Genomic DNA, 25978 nt, shown 5'->3' on the forward strand with positions numbered 1-25978 from the left:
CTTTGTCATGACATGTAATTACTTAATTCTATTCAATTTCATATTGTTTACCTGCCAACTTTTCTCTTTTGATTTAGTGTATGTGTGTGCATGTGAATGTTTGTGTGTTCATGTGTGTGTGTTTATATCTGAATGCATCTTCAGTCATGGTACTGCTACTGGAAAAAAATAAGCAGCTGAATTTCTGCATACCATGACACTATGAAACTAAATGTTCTTACATCTTCAATCTACCTGTTGTGAAAATAAAGCAAATTTTCTATATTTAGACTGCAAAGTAAAATACAGTGGAAGAAATAAAATGAATAAAGTGGAAGAAAAGAAAGAAATGTAGTTTATATAGATCATGTCAGTGGCAAAGATGAAGGAACAGAAAAGCAAGGGACAGTTGATAAGAAAGACATTTAGTCAAACAGCAGAGCTTGTGAAAAAAATTATATAAAATTAACAGAGAGAAAACTTTATTATATCTATTACACCTTTCTAACAATGTCTATGAATAACTAATGTAACATTTTTAAAGACTTTAAAATGCTGCATCAATTAGAAAATGTAAAAATAGATTGGACAAATAATCGGAGATGAATCATGAAGACGAATCTTTCCTTCAACCTCCAGATCTTATCCCCTTTGAAGATTACTTTACGGCATGAAAACTGGGGCCCCGAAATCACTAAGCTAAAGGGAGAAGTCAAAGTGGGAACTACTTAGGGCAAACCTGTCTCTCCTTCTATGAAAAGCCACCTTCTGCTCACTGAGATAAATCTGTATCTGATTGCCTCATTTGGAGAAGCTAACAGAAACTCAAAGGAATGCAACCATTTGTCTCTTATCTACCCATGATCTGGAAGGCCCTCCCCACTTCGAGTCTTCCTGCCTTGCTTTGAGTTGTCCCGCTTTTCCAGACTAAACCAATGTTCATCTTGTATATGTTGATTGTCTCATTTCTCCCTAGCATATGTTTCATGTCTCATGTCTCCCTAAAATGCAAAACCAAACTGTGTGCTCTTATCACCTTGGAAACATGTTGTCAGGACCTCCTGAAGTTGTGTCATGGGCGTGTGTCCTCAACCTTGGCAAAATAAACTTTCTAAATTAACTGAGACTGTCTCAGATTTTCGGGATTCACGATAGTAACTGCTTTTCAGTTAATAAACTTAAGCTGCAAGCTTTCTTCATCAGTGGTTCAGTTAACATATGTTCTGTATCCTAAGTTTATTTTAAATGCAAAATTTCCTCCCCAAAAGTTTTCTTTGTAATTTTATCTTAGCTAAAACAGTGTCCTCTTAGATGAAATTAATATTTTATTTCTCATTTCACAGTGAGAAATAGCTTTCTCCTAATTAAGTCAGTTTCTTGATTTCAAGATTATTCTCATTTATCTAATCCTAAATTAGTTTAAAATTAATCACTACAAATAAAATGAAATTTAATTAAAAACCAATTTAACCAGTTCTTGAAGATTCATTAAAATCTCCAAGCTAGATTTCACACTACAATACAATAAAATTTTTGGTCAGTGACACTCAAGTGATATTATACTTCAGTGTACCCAAAAAATAAAAATTAAAAATTGGGCAGCAATGCACCTGCTTAATAATAAATATCATAGCTTCAAGGTATTTAATCTCTAAGTAAACAAGAGTGCAAATTATTTTAACTGATGAACATTTAAGTCCGTGTCCGATTATAATATCCCACCCAAGTCCCTCTTTTTTTTTTTTTTAAATGTTATGTATATTTTCACTATTAGGCAAAGTGACATAGTCTGGCTGTGTCCTAACCAAATCTCACCTTGAACTGTAATAGTCCCTATGTGTCAAGGGTGAGGCCAGGTGGAGATAATTGAACTATGGGGGTGATTTCCCCCATACTGTTCTCGTGTTAGTGAACAAGTCTCACAAGATCTGATGGTTTTACAAATGGGAGTTCCCCTGCACAAGCTCTCTTGCCTGGTGCCATGTAAAACAAGCTTCATTAGCCTTCGCCATGACTGTGAGACCTCCCTAGCAATATGGAACTGTGAGTCCATTAAACCTCTTTTTCGTTATAAATTACCCAGTCTCAGATATGTCTTTATTAACAGCATGAGAACAGACTAACACACAAGGTATTGGATATAAATAAGGTTTACCCTAAAGGAGTTTATAATCTGTTTGGAAGATATGACCTACACATGGAAATTCAGAAAGCAACAGCAAAATTAAAATTAAAGAAATAGGAAAGGTAGTATTGTAAAATAAGTGGCAGAGAAAGGGTAAGAAGCTAGAAAGGGTAAAAGAGTTCTGGGTGGAATTTTCCTTTCATAAAAAGCAGCCCCAAACCATTGCTTCTCTAACAGAAAGCAGCCTGAAGAGTCAGGCATAAATAGGCAAACTAGAAGCTTTTATATGTAAATACCGGCAGCTGTACCTGAAAGCCAGGTACATTCAATATGGCGTTTCCCACTCTCTTTTCCTTGTCACCACGTGTGCCAGTATCATGGCGGCCTCCAGATAATACCACACCGTGCATGCACCATGGCAGAGCTCCAGGTAGAGGCACATTTGCATGATAAAAGACTAGGATGGGAGGGCCAGGCTTTTCACAGGCTATGTAAATGGCACACCTGGTCAAACCAATTCCCCCCTCCACAGCCCTGGTAAATCAATCACTGCCTCCTCAAGCCTCTGTACAAAATCAATTGCATTCCATCCCAAACAAAAACATTTGAGTTCAAAGAAGAGATCCAACTGACCTGGAGTGTTACAGGGACACATGTAGTATGCCAGCGTTTGTGCTATATGCTGGGAACACAAAAGAATAAGACATATCTTTCTCTGCTAGGTACTTGAAGTCTAGTTAATGAACAAGAAAATGTGATCTGAGCTGAATCTAAAAGTATATGTGTAATTTAAATATGTATACAAAAGAGAGAGGCGCCTTGCAAACATGAAGAATGGGGAAGGAGAGTAGTGTTTTTGAACAACTATGGGCTCGGCACTGGACATATCTCACTTTCATCTCCACAATACTGCAAAGTCATTACTACTATTATCCCCCTTTTCTAATGAGAAGACAAGTTAAAACAAGTGAAAGAACTTGCCACAAATTATTCAGCTTATAAAGTGGCAGAGGTAAGATCACAATTTGAGCCTACCTGGCTACAAATCCCCTCTCACAGGTATAAATACTAAGAGGGGAGTCCTTCTCCACATGTTTTATGTGAGCAGAAAGTTTGTAGTCACCTCTCTTGGGTACAAGTCTGTGATTATAAAATCCCAAATCTCCTATATTACTTGTGTATTCATTTCTTTTAATTATTGTATAACAAATTACCATAAATTTAAAATTTTAAAATACATTGCTTATTTATTAATTTTATATTTATTTTATTTATTTATATATTTTTTTGAGATGCAGTCTTACACTACTGGAATGCAGTGGCATGGTATCAGCTCACTGCAACCTCCGCCTCCTGGATTCGAGTGATTCTTTTGCCTCCGCCTCACAAGTACCTGAGATTATAGGCAGATGCCACCATGTCCAGCTAATTTTTTAATATTTTTGTAAAGACAAGGTTTCACCATGTTGGCCAGGCTGGTCTTGAACTCCTGACTTAAAGTGATTCTCTCGCCTCAGCCTACCAAAGTGCTGGGATTACAGGCATAAGCCACTGTGCCTGGCCCAACACTTTAAAACACTCCATTTATGTGAGTCAGGAGTCTGGGAACATAACTGGGTTCTTTGTTGAGAGTCTCACTGGCTGCAATCAATGTGTCATCCAAGCTACAATCTCATTTGAAATTAAGGGTACTCTTCCAAGTTCTTGTGGTTGTTGACAGAATTTAATTTATTACAATCGTAGCACTGAGGCCCTCAGCTCCTAGAAGCTGCCTTCAGTTCCCTGCCACGTGGCATTCTCCATGGTAGTTCACATCTTAGCTGCTTATTTCTTCAAGGTCAGCAGGAGAGTTTGTCACTCAGAGAAGGCCCAGTCATTTTGTCAAGGGTTTTCACCTGATCTCTCCTGATAACCTCCCTTTTGATACTTCTAAACCACTGGTTTGGGGACCTTAACTATATATGCAAAATTTCTTTACCTTATGCCATGTAACATAACCTAATCAAGGGGCTGATATTTCATCTCGTTTGCCCTATTCTACTTATAAGCTGCAAGTCAAGGACCCTGCTCACATTTAGGAGAAGGGGGTTATACAACATTATAAATACTAAAAGGCAAGGATAATGGGAGGTCACCTTAGGGTCTGTCTGCCACACCTTCCTTCACAACTTTGTGCATGCTATCCTTCAGTGTTTCTCTGCAGAGTAAATACAGGAAGAAGAGCAATAAAGGATAATTCTGGATGCGTAACTCCTGCTTGTCAACCTTTCACTAGAAAGTAGGTATAAAAGAAGGAAATAGGAAGCATTGACCAAAGGCAGGTATCAGGTAACAACTGTGTTTTAAGTCCTATACTTGAAACTTGGACACTGAACAGATCCCAGACATCATCTAATGAAGCTCTTATCACACAAGTACTGTAGCATATTAGTTGAGCAACATTTGAAGCCCCAGAGATTAGAATGCTACTAGACATAACGCTATGTGGATTCAAAAGCCGTAATGGTGAAAAAAGTTTGAACTCCCTACGTCTACTAGAAGAGATAGCAAACGAGTAGCTGCTCTTTAGATAACTGGTTTTATTATTAATATTTTATGGTTTTTCCAGTGAAGACCAGAGAACTTGCTAGACAAATTCTAAAAGAGCTGTAACACTGGATAACTTGTTTTGATGGAGGCCTGTGGGAGAGAAGTAGGGAACGGTTGATTGATTTGGAAAGAAAATTCACGTACTGGATGATCAAGTCATATGAAGCTTATATATTTTAAACAATGTTTGAGTCTCTAGTGTGACTAATGAGGAGCCCTAGAGGATATTTTCCAACATTCACTGGCTCAGTGTATGTCTGTTACCACAGCTTAAGTGAATCCAAACAAACCAATGCACCACTATACTCATAATCATGGAAGCCCATTCCGTGGCAACTCACAGACGTCATTCTAAAATGTGCAGCAAGATCCATCCAAGATTAAGTCTGGCTACATCCCAAGGCTGGCTGCATCCAAAGATCAAGCAAAATTGAGTCAACAATGACTATGTGACATGTTCAACACAGGCCTGATCATCATTACTTTATACCCAAGACACTCAATTTGCTCTATATTCATACCATTTATTTGCTCTCATAAATATCTCGAATACAGACAGCAGAGTGGTTGTTGACTTTCACTTTCAACATCTTAGAGTAAGTTCACCCTCCAAGGACAGGGCTGGTTGGCTTTCATCAGGATCAGATGTATTACTTAGGAAGCCATACATACCAAGGAATTCCAAGTACTCCACAAAGAGAAAGCAAGCTGGAAGAATTACTGCAATAATTAAACTACCTACTGAACTGGAACACACCCGCAAACTTCAATTTCTCTCTCTAGTTACATATCTACTGTTGTAATAATGTTTTACACCAAAGAAAGCTTAATCTCTAACCCAGATGTTTTTAAGCCACACACATTAATTTTCAAGTGCGCAGAGAATATTGGGCTCATAATACCCTACAGGCTTTGTTAAACCTAATTTAAAACCCTAAAATTACAAGTTATTCAGAATTTACCCCTTCAAGCCTTCCAGGTATACCTAACACCCTGTCCAGTGGAATCCGCTTACTGAAGAATTAATAGGCTTATGAGACTTTGAAATAAAGTTTGCCATAGGGAGTAACACTGCTGACTTAGTTATTATTAAAAAAAAAAAATGCTGTCTTTATATATCCCACTATTCCTGAAATACTCTTCTTGTAAATCACACTGAGCATCACTGGGTTTTATTAGGGAATGAGTAAGTATTACTAACCTCCAGGCATAATAGACAATAACCACCTTTTCCCACGTAAATTCCTTCAACAAATCAACTCAGAATTTTAAAATCTGAAAGCTATGCATTTTGTATTATGCCACAATCTTAGGCCAATTTTTTTTGGGTGAGTTTTCTCTAAAAATCCTCTCTGATGTCTGAAGTTTCGTTATCATAGACTTATAACTTAAAGCTTTTATGATGATTAAAATGCAAATCTTTCCAGAAGAAACCACCCTGTTCTAATACTTCATTTTCTCAATGTTTTATAGGAACAGAGGCATGTTTCTGAAGGTAGATAACAGGAGACAGCAGAAGGATAAAGGGTACAGGATGAGAAGGTGATTTATACAAAAGTTGCCACTTGAGTATATTTAGAGGTGGACTTTACAAATCCAAAGAAATTCATATTCATCATAATCATTGATACTTCAATTACAGTAAACATATCATTGAGTTCATATTTTTGAAATTAGCACAGAGGATGAACTATAATCTAATGCAAATATACCCATGTATCAAGTGAATACCTAAAATCAAGTCAATTTGACTTCTCTTAATCTCAAATGTTTAAAAAAATCTGAGAAAAAAATATTCCAGAGAAATAAATTGAAATATTAGAGATTGAGTTGCTGATTAATTAACTCAACCAGGTAACATAACTAGGGGTTCACTAGAGCCATTCCTCGGAACAGTATGCACATCATATGAAAACCACAAATCAATTTTATTTTTTAAAAATCCATCAAAACTGCCATTTGTAGCAAGTGTTTTGAGCTAGAGGTATAAAAAAGTACTCCACGTGGAGAATATTTATAATACTATATAAAATATTAAAACAATCTACCTTTTTGTCATGGATGAGTTTATTTTAAAATAGGGAATAACCTCAGAGGTAAGAGAGAGCAAAGAAAAATTGATTCCAGAGAACTATGTAGCACATTGAAGCAGCCATTTTACCTGGGTTGGCATTTCAGAGCCCCTGAATATAGGAGATAAATAAAGTCTAGAGACAAGCAAGATGGAAGATCAACGACAGCACCTCCACACAAAAGAAGGCTCCCTAAAGGGAAGGGCAATACCGTCAAAAGGTCTATTAGTTAAAAAAATGTTCCATAGGCCGGGCGCCATGGCTCACACCTGTAATCCCAGCACTTTCGGAGGCCGAGGCGGGTGGATCACCAAGTCGGGAAATCAAGACCATCCTGGCTAACACCATCTCTACTAAAAAATACATAAAAATTAGCCCGGCGTAGTGGCGGGCCCCTGTAGTCCCAGCTATTCCGCAGGCCGAGGCAGAATGGCGTGAACCTGGAAGGCGGAGCTTGCAGTGAGCCGAGATTTCGCCACTGCACTCCAGCCTGGGTGACAGAGCGAGACTCCGTCTCCAAAAAAAAAAAAAAAAAAAAATGTTCCATAGAGGAAGATAAATATGGTTGCCTGTCTCGAACTTCGCTCCAAGTAGAGCTAGAAATATAAGAAGTTCTGCTGGCTGGTCCTAATTCTGGGTCAAAGGAGGCAGATTCTACAGGAAGACCCTGCATTCCCCATGGAATGCAGCTGGGTCCCAAGGCAGCCCAAAACATGGAAGTGGCAACAGTTAGAGTTCTAGAAACTCTCAAGTTCTCTCCTGAAGAACCGGAAAGAGGTTTCCTGACACTCAGAGAATGTGGAGGGAAATTTCCCCATTTGTCTCTCTTTTTTTTTTTCTTTCTCTTTTCTCGCATGCCCTAGTCTTCAGGAGATCTCACAGTAGTGGTATAAACAAGAGGAATATTGGCAACAGCAAAGTCCAAGAAGTACTTAAAATTTGAGACAGGGTAAACTTTGTCTCCAATAGCGAAGTGGTGGTCTCACGAGGATGGGGCAAAAAAAAGCCGATTGCTTATTTTCGTTCTCAGTCTTCATGTCCCAGACATAAGCACAGTTGTAGAAAATGAGCTACAGAGCAGAATAAGAAAAACTCCAGCTTCAGGCCAGAGGACCAAGATGGGGAAAACCCTTTAGGGTCCTAAAAAATGAAGGGAACTTTCTTAACCCTAGAAAGGGAATCTATTTTTAAAAAGAAAAGGTAATTACAGTAAAATCACAAAAAATCGTGGAATGTTGAAAGTATCATATTTTAAGTTTAAAAAGCCAGGTATGCCACCATCATCACTTGTCTTTCTTAAAATTAATAGCAGGTACCTTGGTATTTGCCTTATTACTGTAACTATTATTAATGCTATTTAGTCTGTACATTGGTTGTGGATACTTTTATGCTTAATATATATTTTTTCCAAAAGAGTGACAAATATTATAAAGCAAACAAACAAAAGTGTATATTCATTTACTATATTATAAAGTCCATGTTGTACTTAGAGAAACACACTGCATAGAAAATTTTAAAACAAGATTCCTAGCTCTACTATCACTGTCTGTGTGTCTTGTATGAGTCATTTAACACTTCAGACCCTTTCTTTATTTTATTTTCTTTTTTTTTTTTTTTTTTTTTTTTGGAAATGGAGTCTCACTCTGTTGCCCAGGCTGGAGTGCAGTAGCGTGATCTTGGCCCACTGTCACCTCCACCTCCCAGGTTCAAGCAATTCTCCTGTCTCAGCCTTCCAAGTAGCTGAGATTACAGGCACCCAATACTAATTTTTGTGTTTTTAGTAGAGATAGAATGTCACCATGCTGGTCAGGCTGGTCTTGAACCCCTGACCTCAGATGATCCACCCACCTCAGCCTCCCAAATTGCTGGGATTGCCAGCGTGAGCCACCCTGCCCAGCCCCTTGATTTATTTTCTAAAAAATTAACTGAGTCAGACTCAATATCCTTTAAGATGTGGTCACACATGCTATGATTCTTTTAAACTAACTGATGATCAGGCACTATGTTTTCAATCTAACTTGAATATTTATGTGTGATTATGGTACATTTTTTCATTCTTGACAAGGAAGGACAAAATGAAAATTATATAAAATTCAAATTTCAGTGTCCAGAGAAAAAGTTTCATTTCACTAGGCAATACTCATTGGTTTATGTATTCTCTATGGCTACCGAGTTGAGTATATGCAACAAAGACCTTATCTGATACTCTCATTACTTGTCACTGCTATGCAATTCACAAATCACAGTGACATAGTTCTAACTTGACAGCTCTTCAAATACTATATATATCTCCTCCATATTGCAACTTTATTTTCTATCATCACTACATACCCATTCTGTTAAAACAAGAAAAAAAAGTGGACTTTGCACTTTAAAGGCAGAATCAAGTGTGGATGTTGTTATCTTAGTTAACAAGAATTGTATTCATTATATGATAACAATATAGCTGTGCTAAAAGATTACAATGTACGTTGATATTACCAAATTAAGCATTTATCACAATAATGATCGCTGCAGAAAATGTGTTCAGAGAAAGTAATCTTGTTTAGGACTATTAGCCTTTCTGCAAGAACAGTTGTTCAAAGAGTTGAGGACTTTAGGAGAAAAATCAAATAATTTTTAAAATAAAAATGATTTAGAGTGCTTTTCCTTGGTTCTTGACAAATTGAGGGATATTACCAATACAGTTGGCCCGCTGTATCCATGGGTTCTACATCAATGAATTCAACTAAAGGCCATGGAAAATATTTGGAAATAACAATAGAAAAATAGCAGGCTGGGCACGATGGCTCACATCTGTAATCCCAGCACTTTAGGAGGCCAAGGCAGGCAGATGACTTAAGGTCAGGAGTTCGAGACCAGCCTGCCCAACATGGCAAAATCCCGTCTCAACTAAAATTACAAAAAACTAGCCTGGCGTGGTGGTGAGTGCCTGTAATCCCAGCTACTCAGGAGACTGAGGTAGGAGAATCTCATGAACCCAGGAGGTGGAGGTTGCAGTAAGCCGATATCATGCCATTACACTCCAGCCTGGGTGACAAGAGTGAAACTCCTCAAAAGAAAGAAAAGAAAAGAAAAGAAAAGAAAAGAAAAAAATAAAACAATACATAGGCTGGGTGAGGAGGTTCCACACTGAAACCAGTCCCACAGAAAATCACAGAACAGGGGTCTTCCATGGCTCTTAGCTGCACTGAGGGCTGAGGTAGATGACAGTGCGCATTTGAGGTGAGAGTCATGAGCCCAGCACAGGGGTGTCATGGGGACCCACATTGCATTCCTGCCTATCTTGGACATAAAGCTAGTATAGTCCACTCACCTCCAGCAGACATCAGAGTATTTTACCAGGAGCTCCCTGAGCCACTCCCATCAAGACTAGTTCCTGTGCTCATCACTGTAATATTCATGGGCAAGCCAGGTGATCCAGACCTGCCCAGCTGTGTCACCAGAGTGCACCACACAGTAAGCAAAGATCTAGTAAATATCCATCTGCTTTTGCCACAGCTGGCTCTGACCTGTTAGTTTCATCTACAGACCTGTAAGTGTAACTGCACAATCCAATATAAAACGATGACAGAAGTGCACAGGGCAATAGAAGCAAAGCCAAAAGACTCTACCCAACAGGCTCTACAGTCACACCAGCAAGCAAGGGGGAAAAAAATGTACTATCTAAATGAAAGTAAATTCAAAAATAAGAATCAAAACCTTCGAATGATGAGCAGGAACCAGCCAAGAACTCCAGCACCATGAAGAAACAGAATGTTGTGACACACCCCCCAAAGAACCACACTAGCTCCCTAGCAATGGATTCTAACCAAAATGAAAAATTTTAAATGACAGATATAGAATTCAAAACACAGATTGTAAGGAAGCTCAATGACATTCAAGAGAAAGTTGAAAACCAACGTAAAGCAACCAGGAAAACAATTCATGGGATGTTTTTCAGACATACGTTTAAAAACATATCAACAACAGAGAGAACTTCTGGAAATAAAAATTCATTGACAGAATTTCAAGACGCAATTGAAAGCTTTAACAAGAGACTAGACCAAGCAGAAGAAATAATTTAAGACCTTGAAGACCAGTCTTTTGAATAAACCCAGTCAGAAAAGATAAAGGAAAAAGAATTTTCTAAAATGACAAAGCTTTTGAGAAACATAAAATTTTATAAAGCAACCAAACTTGTGATTCATAGCCATTCCTGAAGGAGAAAAGAAAAAATAAGAAGTTTAGAAAGCATAGTTAAGAAAATAATTCAGGAAAATTTCCTGGATCTTGCTAAAGATGTAGATATACAGATACACAAAATCCAGAGAATATCTTGAAGCGACTACATAAGATGAATATCACCAAGTTATACACTCACCAGACTATCCAAGGTTAACGTGATAGAACAAATCCTAAAAGTAGACAGAGAAAAGCACCAAATCAGCTATAAAAGAAATCCCATCAGACTAATACTAGAGTTTTCAGCAGAAACTTTTGGAGCCAGAAGAGATTGGAGCCCTATTTTTACCTGCTCCAAGAAAAGAAAAAGCCAGACAAAAATATTATATCCTATCAAACTCAGCTTCATAAATGAAGGAGAAAAAAGTATTTCTCAGAGAAGGAAATGCTGAGAGAACTCAACACCACTATACTAGTCCTACAAGAAATGCTCAAAGGAGTTTTAACACGCAAGTGAAAGGAAAATACTCACCAATATCAAAGCACACATAATAGAAAGCTCACAGATTCTATAAGTAATTACAATTAAGACTCCAAGGCAAGTAGCTAACAACACTATGACAAGAACAAAACCTCACATATCAACATTAACCTTGAATATAAATGGCTTAAATTCTCCACTTAAAAGATTTAGACTAGCAAGTTGGATAAAACATAACATCCTACCATCTGTTACCTACAAGAGACCCACCTTTTAGCTAAAGACACTTACAGGCTCAAAGTAAAGAAGTGGAAAAAGATATGTCACGCAAATGGAAAACAAAAGTGAGTAGAAATAGCCATTCTCATATCAGATGTGAGATTCTCATATCAGATAGGAGAAACAGACTTTAAACCACAACTGTAAAATAAAGACAAAGAGAGAATTATATAACAATAAAGGGTTCAATAAAACAAATTGTACCTATATAAAATATATGCACCCAACATTGGAACACCCAGATTCATACCATAAATACCTCTAGACCTAGGAAAACATATTACCAGTAATGCAATAATAGCAGGGGACTTCAACATCCCACTGACACCACTAGACATATCATTAAAGCAGAAAATTAACAAAGAAACTCTGTACTGAAACTAGACTGTAGGCCCAATACACCTAATAGACATTTACAGAACATTCTACCCAAAAACTACAGAAAGTACATTCTTCTCATCTGATCATGGAACATTCTCCAAAATCAACCATATGCTTGACCTTATATAAAGCAAGTCCCAATAAATTCAAAAACTTGAGACTGTATCAAATACTTTTTTAGAACACAATGAAATAAAATTAGAAATGAATACCAAGAGGAATTCTCAAAACTACACAAGTGCATGGAAACTAAGCAACTTACTCTTGAACAACTTTTGGATAAACAATAAAATGAAGGTAGAATTCAAAATTTTTTTGAAATGAATGAAAATAGAGGCCGGGCGCGGTGGCTCAAGCCTGTAATCCCAGCACTTTGGGAGGCCGAGATGGGCGGATCACGAGGTCAGGAGATCGAGACCATCCTGGCGAACACAGTGAAACCCCGTCTCTACTAAGAAATACAAAAAATAGCCGGGCGAGATGGCGGGCGCCTGTAGTCCCAGCTACTCAGGAGGCTGAGGCCGGAGAATGGCGTGAACCCGGGAGGTGGAGCTTGCAGTGAGCTGAGATCCGGCCACTGCACTCCAGCCTGGGCTACAGAGCGAGACTCCGTCTCAAAAAAAAAAAAAAAAAAAGAAAATAGAGGCACAATGTGCCAAATGCTAAGGGATACAGCAAAAGCAATGCTAAGAGGAAAGTTGATAGCATAAAATTCCTACATCAAGCAGATGGAAAGATTTCAAATTAACAACCTAATGTCATACCTCAAGGAACTAAAAAAAAACAAGAATATACCAAACCTAAAGCGGAAGAAAAGAAATAACAAAGATCAGAGCAGAAATAAATGAAATTGTGACCAAAAAAAAAAAAGGATCAGTGAAACAGAAAGCTGATTTTTTGAAAGGATAAACATAATTGACAGTGCTACCTAGATTAACCAAGAAAAAAAAAAGACAAGATTCAAATAAGCACAGTCAGACTTGGCAAAGATGATGTTACAACTGATACCACAGAAATACGAAAGATCATCAGTGACTACTGTGAACACCTTTATGCACACAAACTAGAAAACCTAGAGGAAATGAATGAATTTCTGGAACAATACATTATCCCCAAATCGAACCAGTATGAAATAGAAATCCTGAAAAGACCAGTAATGAATGATGAAATCAAATCAGTAATAAAAAACACTTCCAAAAAAATAAACTCCAGGACAATATGTATTCACAGCCAAATTTTACTAGATGTGCAAAGAAGAGCTAGTACTAATCTTACTTAAACTATTTCCAAAAATCAAGAAGGGATTCTTTTCTCACACATTCTATAAATACAGTATCACGCTGACACCAAAATCAGGCAAGGGAACACACACAAAAAAGATTACAGCCCAATATCCCTGATGAAATATGCAAAAATCCTTAACAAAATATTGGCAAACAAAATTTAACAGCACATCAAAAAGATAATTTCTTATGATCAAGTGGACTTTATTCTAGAGATACAAATCAATAAATGTGATTTATCACATAAACAGAACTAAGAACAAAAACCATATAATCATTCCAATGGATCCAGAAAAAGCATTTAATACAATCCCACATCCTTTCATGATTAAAAAAACCCCAACAAACAGACATCAAAGAAACATACCTCAAAATAATAAGAACCATATATGACAGTCTTACAGCCCCCATTATACAGAATAAAGAAAAGTTGAAAATATTTTGCCTAAGAACTGGAACAAGATAAGGATGTCCACCATCACCACTACTATGCAATATAGCACTGGAAGTCCTAGTGAGAGCAGTCAGGCAAGAGAAAAAAAATAAAAAACATCCAAAATGAAAGAGAGGAAATAAAATTATCTATTTGCTGATGACATGGTCATACACCTAGAAAAAAAAAAAAAAACTAAAGACTTCTCCAAAAGACTCCTAGATTTGATAAACAACTTCAGGAAAATTTCAGGATACAAAATTAATGTACAAAAGTCAGTAGTATTTATATACAACAGTAACATTGGAGGTGAGAACCAAATCAAGCATACAATCCCATTTATAATGGCCACAAAAAAAATGTGAGAATACTTTTAACCAAAAAATGAATGATCTCTGCAGGGGGAACTATAAAATATTGATGAAAGAAATGGTAGATAACACAACAAATGGAGAAACATCCTGTGTAATGGATTAGAAGAATAAATATCATTAATATGACCATGCCACCCAAAGCAATCTAGAGATTCAAAGCAATTTTTATCAAAATACCAATGACATTCTTATAGAATTAGAAAAAAAAAATCCTAAAATTCGTATGGAACAAGAACAACAAAAAGCCTGAATAGCCAAAGCAATCCTAAGCAGAAAGAACAAATCCAGAGGCATCACACTGCCTGACTCCAAATTATCCTACAAGGCTATAGTAACTAAAACAGCATGGTTCTGGCAGAAAAGTAGACACATAGATCAATGGAACAAAGTAGAGAACTGATAGATAAAACCAAATACCTGCAAACAACTGATCTTCAATGAAAGTGACAAAATTAAACAATGGAGAAAGGACACTGTATTCCATAAATGGTGCTTGGAAAATTGACTGGCCAATTGCAGAAGAATTAAATTGGACCCCTATGTCTCACCATATACAAAATTATCTCAAGATGGATAAAAGACTTAAATGTAAGACCTGAAACTATAAAAATTTTGGGCACAACTCTAGGAAACACTCTTCTGGACATTAGCCTAGGCAAATAATTTGTAATGAAGGACCCAGAAGCAAAAGCAACAACAACAACAAAAATACAATTGGGACTTAATTAAACTAAAAAGCTTCCATCCAGCGAAAGAAATAATCAACAGAGTGAACCGACAACATATGGAACAGGAGAAAATACAAGCAAATTATGTCTCCAGCAAAGGACTAATGTCCAATATCTATAAGGAACTCAAACAACTCAGCAAGAGAAAGCAAACAACCAAACTAAAAACTAGGCAAAGGACACGAACAGGCATTTCTCAAAAGAAGAAATACGAGTGGCCAGCAAACACGTGCAAAGAGGTTCAACATCACTAATCATCAGGAAAATGCAAGTTAAAACCACTCTGAGGTATCTTACACCAGTCAAAATGATCATTATGAAAAAAGAAGTAAAACACACACACACGTGCACAACAGATGACATGGATGAGAAGAAAAAGGAATTCCACTGTTGATGGGAATGTAAATTAGTTCAGCCTCTAGGGAAAACAACATGTAGATATCTGAAGTAACTACAAATAGAACTACATTCAATCCAACAATCCTACTATGGAGTGTCTACCCAAAGAAAAAGAAATCATTATATAAAAAAGACAGCTGCACTAATATGTTTATCTCAGCACTATTCACAGTAGCAAAGTAATGAAACTAACGTGTGTCCTCCACAGTGGATTGGATAAAGAAAATGTTGTATATATACACCATGGAATACTATGCAGCCATTAAAAAAGGATAGTCATTTCCTTTTCAGCAACAAAGGAGAAGACCATTCTCCCACGTGAATAACTCAGAAAAAGAAAATCAAATATCTCATATTCTCACTTACAAGCAGGAGCTAAACAGTGGGAATTTATGGACATAGAGATGGAAATAATAGAAACTGGAGACACCAAAAGATGGGGAGGGGGGGTGCGAAGTAGGAGCGGGTTAAGAGTTGAAAAGTTACCTATTGAGTACAATGGTCATTATTTGGGTGATGGATACACTAGAAACCCTAACTTCACCCTTATGCTATAGATCTATGTAACAAACCTGCAAAATACCCCTGAATCCCAAAGAAAGTAATTTTTTAAAGTAACAATACAATAATAAAAAATAACACAAATAAAAACCAATTGAGTATAGAATATATTTAGAAACTTTAACATAGCATTTACATTGTGTTAGGTATTATAAGTAATCTAGAGATGATTTAAAGTATATGGAAAGTGGTTCAGTGCGATGGCTTGTACCTGTAATCCCAGCACTTTGGGAGTCCAAAGGGAGGATCATTTGAGGTCTGGAATTTGAGACCAGCCTGGGTAAGACTCCATCTCTACAAAAATAAAAATAAAAGTAAAAATTAGCCAGGCTGGTATACATACCTGTAGTCCCGTCTACTTGAGAGGCTGGGGTGAGAGGATTGCTTTTGCCCATGAATTTGAGGTTGCAGTAAGCTATGATTATACCACTACACTCCAGCCTGGGTAATTAGAGTGAGACTCTATCTCTAAAAAATAATAATGAAGTAAAATAAAATAAAAAATAAAGTATACATGAAGAGTTCCATAGGTTATATACAAATACTATACCATTGTTTATAGGGGACTTCAGCATATTTGAATTTTGATATCCAAGGGGATCTTGTGATCAAACCCCTACAGACACCAAGGGACCACTCTATCACTCAGTTGTTTAAAGTGTCAATGCTGAGTGTGGATCAACTGAAAAATTAAGTTCACTGAATAAGCTGAGTGGAAAAACACCAAGTAAGAACATTATAAAAGAATTTAAGAAAACATTAATTTAGCACAAATTAAAGGGGAATCTGATAATATTTCCTAATTTATAGTGGTAAAATATGTTTGGAGCTAAAAGTGTTCACTTGGACAAATTATAAAGTTGTAAAAAATGTAAGATGTTTAAAGCCAATGGTTATTCATTGAATTCATCAGAAAGTACATTCCAGAAAACACTTGGCTTTTTCATGTAGTGTCAACAGTGAACTTCATTACTTTTGAGAACTTAACTATCACCAGTTTCCAAGAATTTTTGTCAGAAATAGAAGTTAAATATCCTAACATGCCCTAATGTACAAGATCCTGGTGGCTTAAACTTTTATTGCATTTTTGGTTCAAGCCCAGAACAAATTTCTTTATAAGTGAAAAGAAATCCCTTCAACTGAACACTGACTGGCTTTGGAATTTAGTTTCATTACAGATTTATTTTTCTTAATGAATTAAACCTAAAATTTCAAGTCAAAACAACATGTATGCAAAACTTACGGTAAAGTTATTTCAATGACAGCTAAATGTTGGAATCACATGTAATGTTAAACTACTTTATATACTTAACTATGCTATCAAATTTTAAAAAATGAGAAATCCATTCTCATACAAAGTTGTAGTGGGTATATTTTACAAGATCAAACTACAGTTCTAGCAGTGTCTTGGGAACCTCTATGTAAATGCAAAGGAAATATCTGTATTTCAGAATCCACTTGACTGAGCAATTGCAGAGCTTCCACTTAACCTTCAATTAGAAATGATAAATCTGCAATAAAATGACATGCTAAATGGTAAGTATCAAAAGAAAAATCTAATAGAAATATATAAATGCCTCCAAGCATTGAATATGCTCAATTAAAATCATATGCTCATAGATTTATATCAGTATTTGGCAGTAACCATTTGTAGAGAAAGATATTTTCAAAGATGAAATACACCAATTCTTATTACACATTATCATGAACAGATGAATATTTTTAATCAATTTTGAAATATGAACCACTAATTTTGATCACCAAATAAGCAAAATAATATGTGCTCCCCAAAATAAAATAAAATTTCACTCTTTTTCTTACTCAACTGTGTTACAAAATATGTACTCAGTTATATTATTTTTTAATTTCACCAATAAAAATGGACATTTGTTTTCTCTCTTGTTACATTAGTTATTTAATATCCTTAGATTATCTAGTATTCTTGATTTAGTCTCCTGGCCTACAAAAGTTACTATTACTATCTGACTCTTTTTTTTCCTCATTAAACTTAGTTTTAACAGGTCTCAAAATACTGTGACAGGTTTTTGGTTGTTTTCATTAAAAAGTACTGATTTTAGGGCATCTGTAATCTCGCTACTCGGGAGGCTGAGGCAGGAGAATTTCTTGAACCCTGGAGGCGGAGGTTGCAATGAGCCAAGATCACGCCATCGCACTCCACCCTAGACAACAGTGTGAGACTCCATCTCCAAAAAAAAAAGCACTGATTTTAAAAACTAATAACTTAAAACTACCACACATTTTAAAAAAAAAAAAAAGAAAAGAAATATTGGGCCCACAAAACATTCTCCTTTCCTTCTGAAGATTTTATGACGCATTGCTACCATTAACCAATCTTGTACTGTTAAACTTAAATGGCCAATTGAAACAAAAAGTTCTGAGGTCATTCTTTTACCACTGATTAAGATTGGGGTGGTAGGTATTAGGGATAATATTCATTTAGCCTTCTGAGGCTTCTGAGTAGACTTGGTGACTTTGCCGGTTTCAGCAGCTTTCTTGTCCACTGCTTTGATGACACCAGTAGTAACTGTCTATCTCATATCATGAACAGAAAAACGATCCAGAGGAGAATAGTCAGAGAGTCTATCAACACATGTGGTGTTGTCAGAAACCACATCAACAATGGCAGCACCATCAGATTTCAAGAATTTAAGGCCATCTTCCAACTTATTACCAGAATAATATTCAATCTTTTCGTTCAGCTCAGCAGACTTGCAAGCAATGTGAGCTGTGTGGCAATCCAGTATAGGGACATAGCCACCAATGATTTGATTTGGCTGGTTCAGGATAATCACCTGAGCAGTGAATGCAGCTGCTTCCATTTGTGGGTCATTTTTGCTGTCACCAGCAACATTGTCACAACAAATATATTTGACGGACACATTCTTGACATTGAAGCCCATATTTTCCCCAGAAAGAGCTTCACTCAAAACTTCATGTTGCAGTTTAGCAGACTTTACTTGAGTTGTAACATTGACTGGAGCAAAGATAACCACCATGCTGGGCTTGAGAACATGTCTCCACTCAGCCCACAGGGACGATATCAGTACCACCAATTTTGTAGACATCCTGGAGAGGCAGATAGAAGGGCTTGTTAGTTGGATGAGTTAGTAGTCAAGAGCTTCAGGCAGTGTGGTTCCGCTGGAATTGACATCTTTACAGGTGACTCTCCGTCCCTTGAAACAAGACGTGAGCACTTGGTTCTCATATTAGTCAGGGTTCTCTAGGTGGACAGGACTAATAGGATAGATGTTTATGTGGTTTGGCTGTGTCCCCACCCAAATCTCATCTTGAATTCTCACATGCTGTGGGTGGGACCTGGTGGGAAGTGGTTGAATCATGGGGGTGGGTCTTTCCCATGCTGTTCTTGTGATGGTGAGTGGGTCTCATGAGATCTGATGGTTTTATAAGGGGGAGTTTTCCTGCACAAACTGTCTCTCTTTGCCTGCTGCCATCAATGTAAGACGTGACTTGCTCCTCCTTGCTTTCCACTGTGATTGTAAGGCCTCCCAGTCACTTGGAACTGTAAGTCCATTAAAACTCTCTTTTGTAAATTTTCCAGTGTTGGGTATGTCCTTAACAGTGGTATGAAAATGGACTAACATAGATGTATATGAAAGGGAGTTTATTAAGGAGTATTGACTCACACAATCACAGGGTGAAGTTCCACAAAAGGCCATCTGCAAACTGAGGAGCAAGGAAGCCAATTCAAGTCCCAAAACCTCAAAAGTAGGAAAGCTGACAGTGCAGCCTTCAGTCTGTGACTGAAGGCCCAAGAGCCCATGCAAACCACTGGTGTAGGTCCAAGATTTCAAAAGCTGAAGAACTTGGAGTCTGATGTTAGAGGGCAGGAAGTATCAATCATGGCAGAAAGATGGAGCCCAGAAGACTTAGCCAGTCTAGTCCTTTCACGTTTCTCTGCCTGCTTTTATTCTAGCCATGTTGGCAGCTGATTAGATCATGCCCACCCAGATTGAGGGTGGGTCTGCTTCTCCCAGTCCCTTAACTGAAATGTTAATCTCTTTTAGCAACACCCTCATGGACACACCCAGAACAATACTTTGCATCCTTCAATCCAATCAAGTTGACCCTCAATATTAACCATCACAGTTCCAGCACGTTATCAACATTCCAACCAGAAATTAACACAAATGCTATTATGTCAAGTTTGTAGCCAGTCTTCTTAAAGTAAGTGCTGACTTTCCTAACGATCTCCTCATATCTCTCCTGGCTATAGGGTGGCTCAGTGAAATCCATTTTGTTAAAGCCAACTATTGTTTCACACCTACAGTGTAACCAAGAAGGGCATGATCACGGGTTGGCTCATCCTTGGAGACACCAGCTTCGAATTTGCTTGAGATCATGTTTTTGATAAAGTCTCCATTTCCTAGAGTGTCAATGAGAGTGACATAGGAGTTTCTGATCTCAAATTTCCACAAGGAGATTTCAATGGCGATATCACATTCATGCTCAGCTTTCAGTTTATCCAAGACCCAGACACATTTAAGGGAACCCTTTCACACATCAGCAGCTGCCTTCTAAAATTTTTAAATGGTTCTTTTGTTGATGCTATCACATTTGGAGATCAGATGGCCAGTAGTCATGGACTTTCCCAGATCTATGTGTCCAATAACAATGATGTTGTTATGAATCTCTTCCTTTACCATTTTGGCTATTAGGGGTGGTTTTAGCAGCAAGTGCTCTGGAAGCAAACATGTTGTGAAAAAGCTACTATCTAATTCTTCACAGAAAAAGTTTGCCAACTTTTAAACTGAATTATAAAGTTAACAATTCCCAACATACCATGCATAGAATTTACTTGTAAACCCTTTTTCTTTTTCACATGTTTTATCAACTCATCTTGCTATATTCTCCTTACCAGTGAACTATAATATGATATTGTCCATATAATTGATAAACATGATCCTCAGAAGTATAGCAAAATGATTACATTCCTTACACAGGACAATTAGCAGAATTGGAAAGTTGCTATAACCCTAAGACAGGATGAAGAAAGCATACTCCTGTGCAAATAAAGTAGTGAAATGTTTATTAACTCAGAGAAAAAATACACATGAAGTTACATAGACACCATCAGTTATATTTACTTTGTTTTCCAAATATGCCACATGTGAAATAGCATCTGCAATTGCAGTCATCTCCTAATAAAGTGTATTTTAATCTACTGTCCTACAAGATTTTCCTATCTTCTGTGCAGGTCAAATTGTCAATTTAAGTGAGTATATAAAAATGTTATTTTTACATGCATCTTTTAAGATGTTGATGGTGCCACTAATCTCTCTGGTTCCCTCCAGGGATCAGATACTGACTTTGATGTACTTTTTGAGTAAAAATAGAATATTCTAGGAGCTGGCCATTTTTTTACTGTAAGAGCCTTTACTAGTTAAAGAGGCAATGTGGTGATGCTGTTGCTGAATGTATTTATTCCTGATATTAACTCAGCAGCTAAGTGAATAACCACAGAAACTTTTTTCCAGATCTACCGGGCCCATTGTAAAATGTAGATTGGTTCCAAAACTCCAGTTACCTGAATAATTTAATTTCCTCACTTTTCTCTTACTGGTCGTCCTCAATGGCATTCTGAAACTGTTCATCAGCTTTTTATTTTCAGAAAAAAAGTTATATATGAAATATATGTATATATTTCATATAAATATATATTTTTTATATGAAAGTCTGGGTCTGTCACTTTACCCAGTTCAATATTACTTTGGCTGCAGGTTTGCAGAAGGACAAGAGAAATATTTGAAATATGTATACGTATATATATATGTATATGTATATTTATATGCAATGGGTCTTCCCCAAGTGTCCTTGGCTACTCTCCCATTAGAGAACTTTGTAGACTCCCCATCTTTTTCAGTCCTAGATATTGCATGATCGATTAACTATCTTCAAAGTTTGGTTAAATTCAAACCATTCTGATTTCTTGCATCGAATATTGGTAACCATGCTCACTTAGTCTGTAGTAATTAAGTTAACTTCTTTATTGAAATCAGGAGTTAATTTTATTGGCAGCATCTCCTACCTTTTTCTTCTTTTCAAGTCTAGGAAAAAACAGCCACTACAGAATTACTTAAGAAAGGTAGTGCCTTCCTTGTCAATTCATCTCTTGGTGTTTTGGTGAAAAAACAAACAAACAAAAAAGTGTGGGCCTTTTCTTCCTGAATATTTAGATTACTTCCTCTACCTTACACATAATAATTTCTAGAATCCCAAGCGTCATTCGGTACAGGCTCCCATTTAGTCTACTTTTAGTCAACAATCCAAGCTTCTCTCAGCTACTCGAGAACAGAGTATAGCATTGTTTAAGAGCTCCAAATTAATAAATTTAGCCATGTTTTCCTCTCCCTGGTGTAGTACCCTCAGTGCCGATTGCACAACAAGCTTTCCAGATTTGGGCTGGTATAAGTTTTTAAAGTTTTACAAAGTTTTTCATATGTAACCCTTTCCTCTGAGATTTAAATTTACAACTGTAGGGCATGCTGACTCTAGTTATAGAAGAGGACAGTGAGAGGTGATAGGGATCAGAAATGAGAATTTGCTCTGCCTGCAAGATAATAAGCTCATGAATTTAATGCACAGTCTTTAAAACCAATGAAACCAGGTCATGAAACCAATGAAGAGGGATGGATTCTACTGACATAAAAAGTTCTGAGAAATTTTGGAGTTTGAGGCACTGAGATATATTTGAAGCCTCCAAAATGCTGTATTCCGTATCACAATGTTTTACTTTTTCCAAATAAATCCTAACTTTCAGAAGAAACATACTGAGACTGTAAACCTAGTCTATGTTAAAATTCCATAAATAAAAAAATTGAGATTCTATACCTGAGAAATATCTACATAAACCCAGTGGCTATAAGAAATTATTTTAGGAATAGTCATAGAAAATCTCTGGTATAGTGCCTTGAGTATAGAATTTAAAGCTCTGATTCTATCATTTTCTCTCCAATAGTGGTTTCTGGAACTACCTCACTCTATAGTCCTTGTATAACTTATGCCCATTGCAGTATGTTAGAGCAACCATCATTTGATCTGTTCTTAATATTTTAATGACTGGAGTCATGCATTAAAAATATGTCCTGTCTAATGGCAACCTGCCCCTCACTGCCTTCGTATCTAACCAGATCAAATAATAAATCTCTTATCACCAACTTGAGTTCTGTTGCTTCTAATGTCTTTTGGTATCAAATACTGTATTGGCTCACTGTAACAGAAAACGCTCTGGCTATTTTAACCAGCAAAGAGTTTTATACCAGGAATTGGGTGTTTTCAAAATTATTGGTAGAATTAAAGAACTTCTCTATGGTGTGCTTCCAGAAATACTTCCAGGACCATACTGTAAAACCAGCCCACCAAGGGGACTCCTACTTCCACCACAATCAGGCATCCTTTGTTGCAGCTTCTGAATTCAAGATCCCACAATCTTGCTATAACTGAAGATCAGAAAACTACCCCCACAATCATTTACTCAATGAGTATTTATGAAATCTCTACTAGGAAGAGCCTCTACTGTGGGGGTTGCTTGGTAGACAGAAAGCAGAAGAAGATACGAGATTATGGTATGAAAGGCACCCAAAAAGAATGTGAGAGTACTAAATTAGGATAGAAAAGGATTAGAGAAACACTGAACACAAATTTTATAAAATGTTTGATTTTGTTAAGGAAAAACTTCTTTTCTGAGTACCTGGTTTACGTGGCAGAAAACTGACAAACCATTAAATGAGAATGCTTATATTCCTTAGATAAATACAAATCCCATCAATTTATTTCATACTGACATTTCATTTTTCATAAAAGTTGCTAGTAGAATTTTTTGATTAGACAATATGGCAAACAGAAAAAATAAAATATTAGTTTTTATTTTGTTTTGCTTCTTCACGAGCATTTACTCAGGATCCCATTTTTTTTGCACTAAGTAGAAAATGGATGTATACACAAACATTGCCCTGAGAAGATGGAATTCTGAAACCGAAACAAATAATTAATACAACTGAATAAGTCTAGAAAAACAAACATGGCAATCAGAAAGAATTAAAAACTCACTCAACTTATCCAACAAGGTTAGTACCAAGGGCAAGGGCATTTTTTTACAGTGCATATCTGCCTGTGTGTGTTAATTATCTCAATAGCTATTTCAATCAATTATTTTCTTTTGACAATGAAGATTGCCCCCAGCAAAATGTTTTAGTTGACAAGTTACTTGGATGACCTTAATTAAAACATCTATTGGACCATAAATGAATTTAAAAGATATTAAGGGAGGGAGAAACCAAGTGGTAAATTTTATTTAATTGTCTGGGTTAATTTTAAGTTCTCTGGAAAATGTGATTTTCTAGGTTATTCCTTTTTGTTCAAAACTTTCCAGTGTAAAAATGCTGTTTCTAAATATTAATCTTTCTCTTCAGCTTAATACCATGCTATTCAATATCCTGAAGTGACTAAAAAAAGTTTGGGTGAATTTAGATTGCTTATTAAGCACAATGTAAATCAAACTTCAAGTAAAATGTCTTTTTTTCTACCTTTATCCCCTGATACAGTTTTTGGTGTGCTACCATTCTTCTGTACTTTTAAATAACACTTGGCTTAACAATAACAAAACAACAAATATATTCTAATGCATTAGTTAAAAAAAAAAGAACTGTCCAACTCTCTACATTGTAATCTACTGCTAAATATCCATCCAGACACATCAAAAACATTTCTAATTAATTAATAGAAATGAGTCAATTTTAAAATTAGATAATTTCAGTTACAACATTTTGCAGTTTTTTTGTAAATAAGAAATCATTAACACACCCATTTTTTAATTTTAGAATGTCGTGAGCTTTCAATTGACTTTTTTACATTTTCATCTGTGACAGAAGGAGTTGATGGCAGCAGTAAACAAATATTGAACTTCTTTTCAAGTTGTCCTATTCCCAGATGACTCTTAATGAAATTTAGCCATCTGGGAAGTTTGTTCTTTGTAACTTTCCTCTGTAGGAAGAGCATGCCAGTGAAATTCAGCAAGAAATTAAGTCATAAAAAGAGCAAATAATCCTACTGCTAACGAAGCCAGAGATATCACTTTTGTCACTGAACCACAGGGGAATTAAAATTGCCCTCATCAATCTGAGTTTTATCAGTTATAAAAAGTTGTAATTTTAAAAAAATAGCCATACAATGTATATGGTAAAGATAATTTCTCTGGTTTAAAGAATGATTTTATTTATGTGACATCAATTAAAAGGTGAGTTTTCAAGGTTATCTAATAGGGAATCATTCTCAGCATAATAATTTGTTCCTTCTAAATTGGTATTACACATTTGGCAGTTCTGCTAAGGAGATAATTTGGCAACCTCTTCATTGAAAGTGGCTCCTCTCATAAAAATGGGCAGCCAGAGAGATAATTACACATACTCTAACTCCACGTATATGCAAAAAATTACTGTAGAAAACTGCATCACCAACTTTTTAGTGTTTAAGTAGACAATGATGTAAGTCCATAAAATCTAGCAATGGTGGGCATAGTTTGAGGAAGAAAAGTAAAATAGTAGTGATGTACTTAGAAGCAAAAATCCATTTTGTCAGAACCATTATTGCCTACCTAATATCTATACTCCCTTTCATTTTTACAGACTTGACACATACTGTCAATATGCCAACTAAAATCAACATTTATCAGCCTCTCTTGCATCTATAGTGGCCATGTGTATTAGTCTGTTTTCACACTACTATAAAGATACTACCTGGGACTGGGTAATTTATTTAAAAAAGAGGTTTAACAGACTCACAGTTCTGCATGTCTAGGGAAGCCTCAGGAAACTTACAATCATAGCAGAAGGTGAAGGGGAACCAAGTCATGTCTTACATAGCAACAGGCCTAAGAGAGAGCACAGGGGAAGCACCAAACACTTATCAAACAACCAGATCGCATGGAAATTCACTCACTATCACAAGAACAGCATGGGGGGAACCACCCTATGATCCAATCCCCTCCCACCAGGTCCCTCCCTCAACATGTGGGGATTACAATTCCAGATGCGATTTGGGTGGGGACACAAAGCCAAGTCAAGTTATTCCACTCTGACCCTCCCAAATATCAT

At 36.5% G+C, this 25978-nt stretch overlaps 1 non-coding gene and 2 pseudogenes across 1 annotated transcript; all 3 read right to left on the reverse strand.

Moving 5' to 3' along the window:
* Nucleotides 1–4699: 4699 nt before the first annotated feature.
* Nucleotides 4700–4761, reverse strand: LOC116275551. The gene has a single exon (XR_004184666.1). It is a non-coding gene; the product is annotated as a U7 small nuclear RNA (small nuclear RNA).
* Nucleotides 4762–18159: 13398 nt separating this feature from the next.
* Nucleotides 18160–19106, reverse strand: LOC101017818 (annotated as a pseudogene).
* A 696-nt stretch (nucleotides 19107–19802) lies between these two features.
* Nucleotides 19803–25673, reverse strand: LOC116275290 (annotated as a pseudogene).
* Nucleotides 25674–25978: the final 305 nt, after the last annotated feature.

Source organism: Papio anubis, chromosome 6 (genome assembly GCF_008728515.1).
Source record: "Papio anubis isolate 15944 chromosome 6, Panubis1.0, whole genome shotgun sequence".
In the NCBI taxonomy this organism is placed as follows: Eukaryota; Metazoa; Chordata; class Mammalia; order Primates; family Cercopithecidae; genus Papio; species Papio anubis.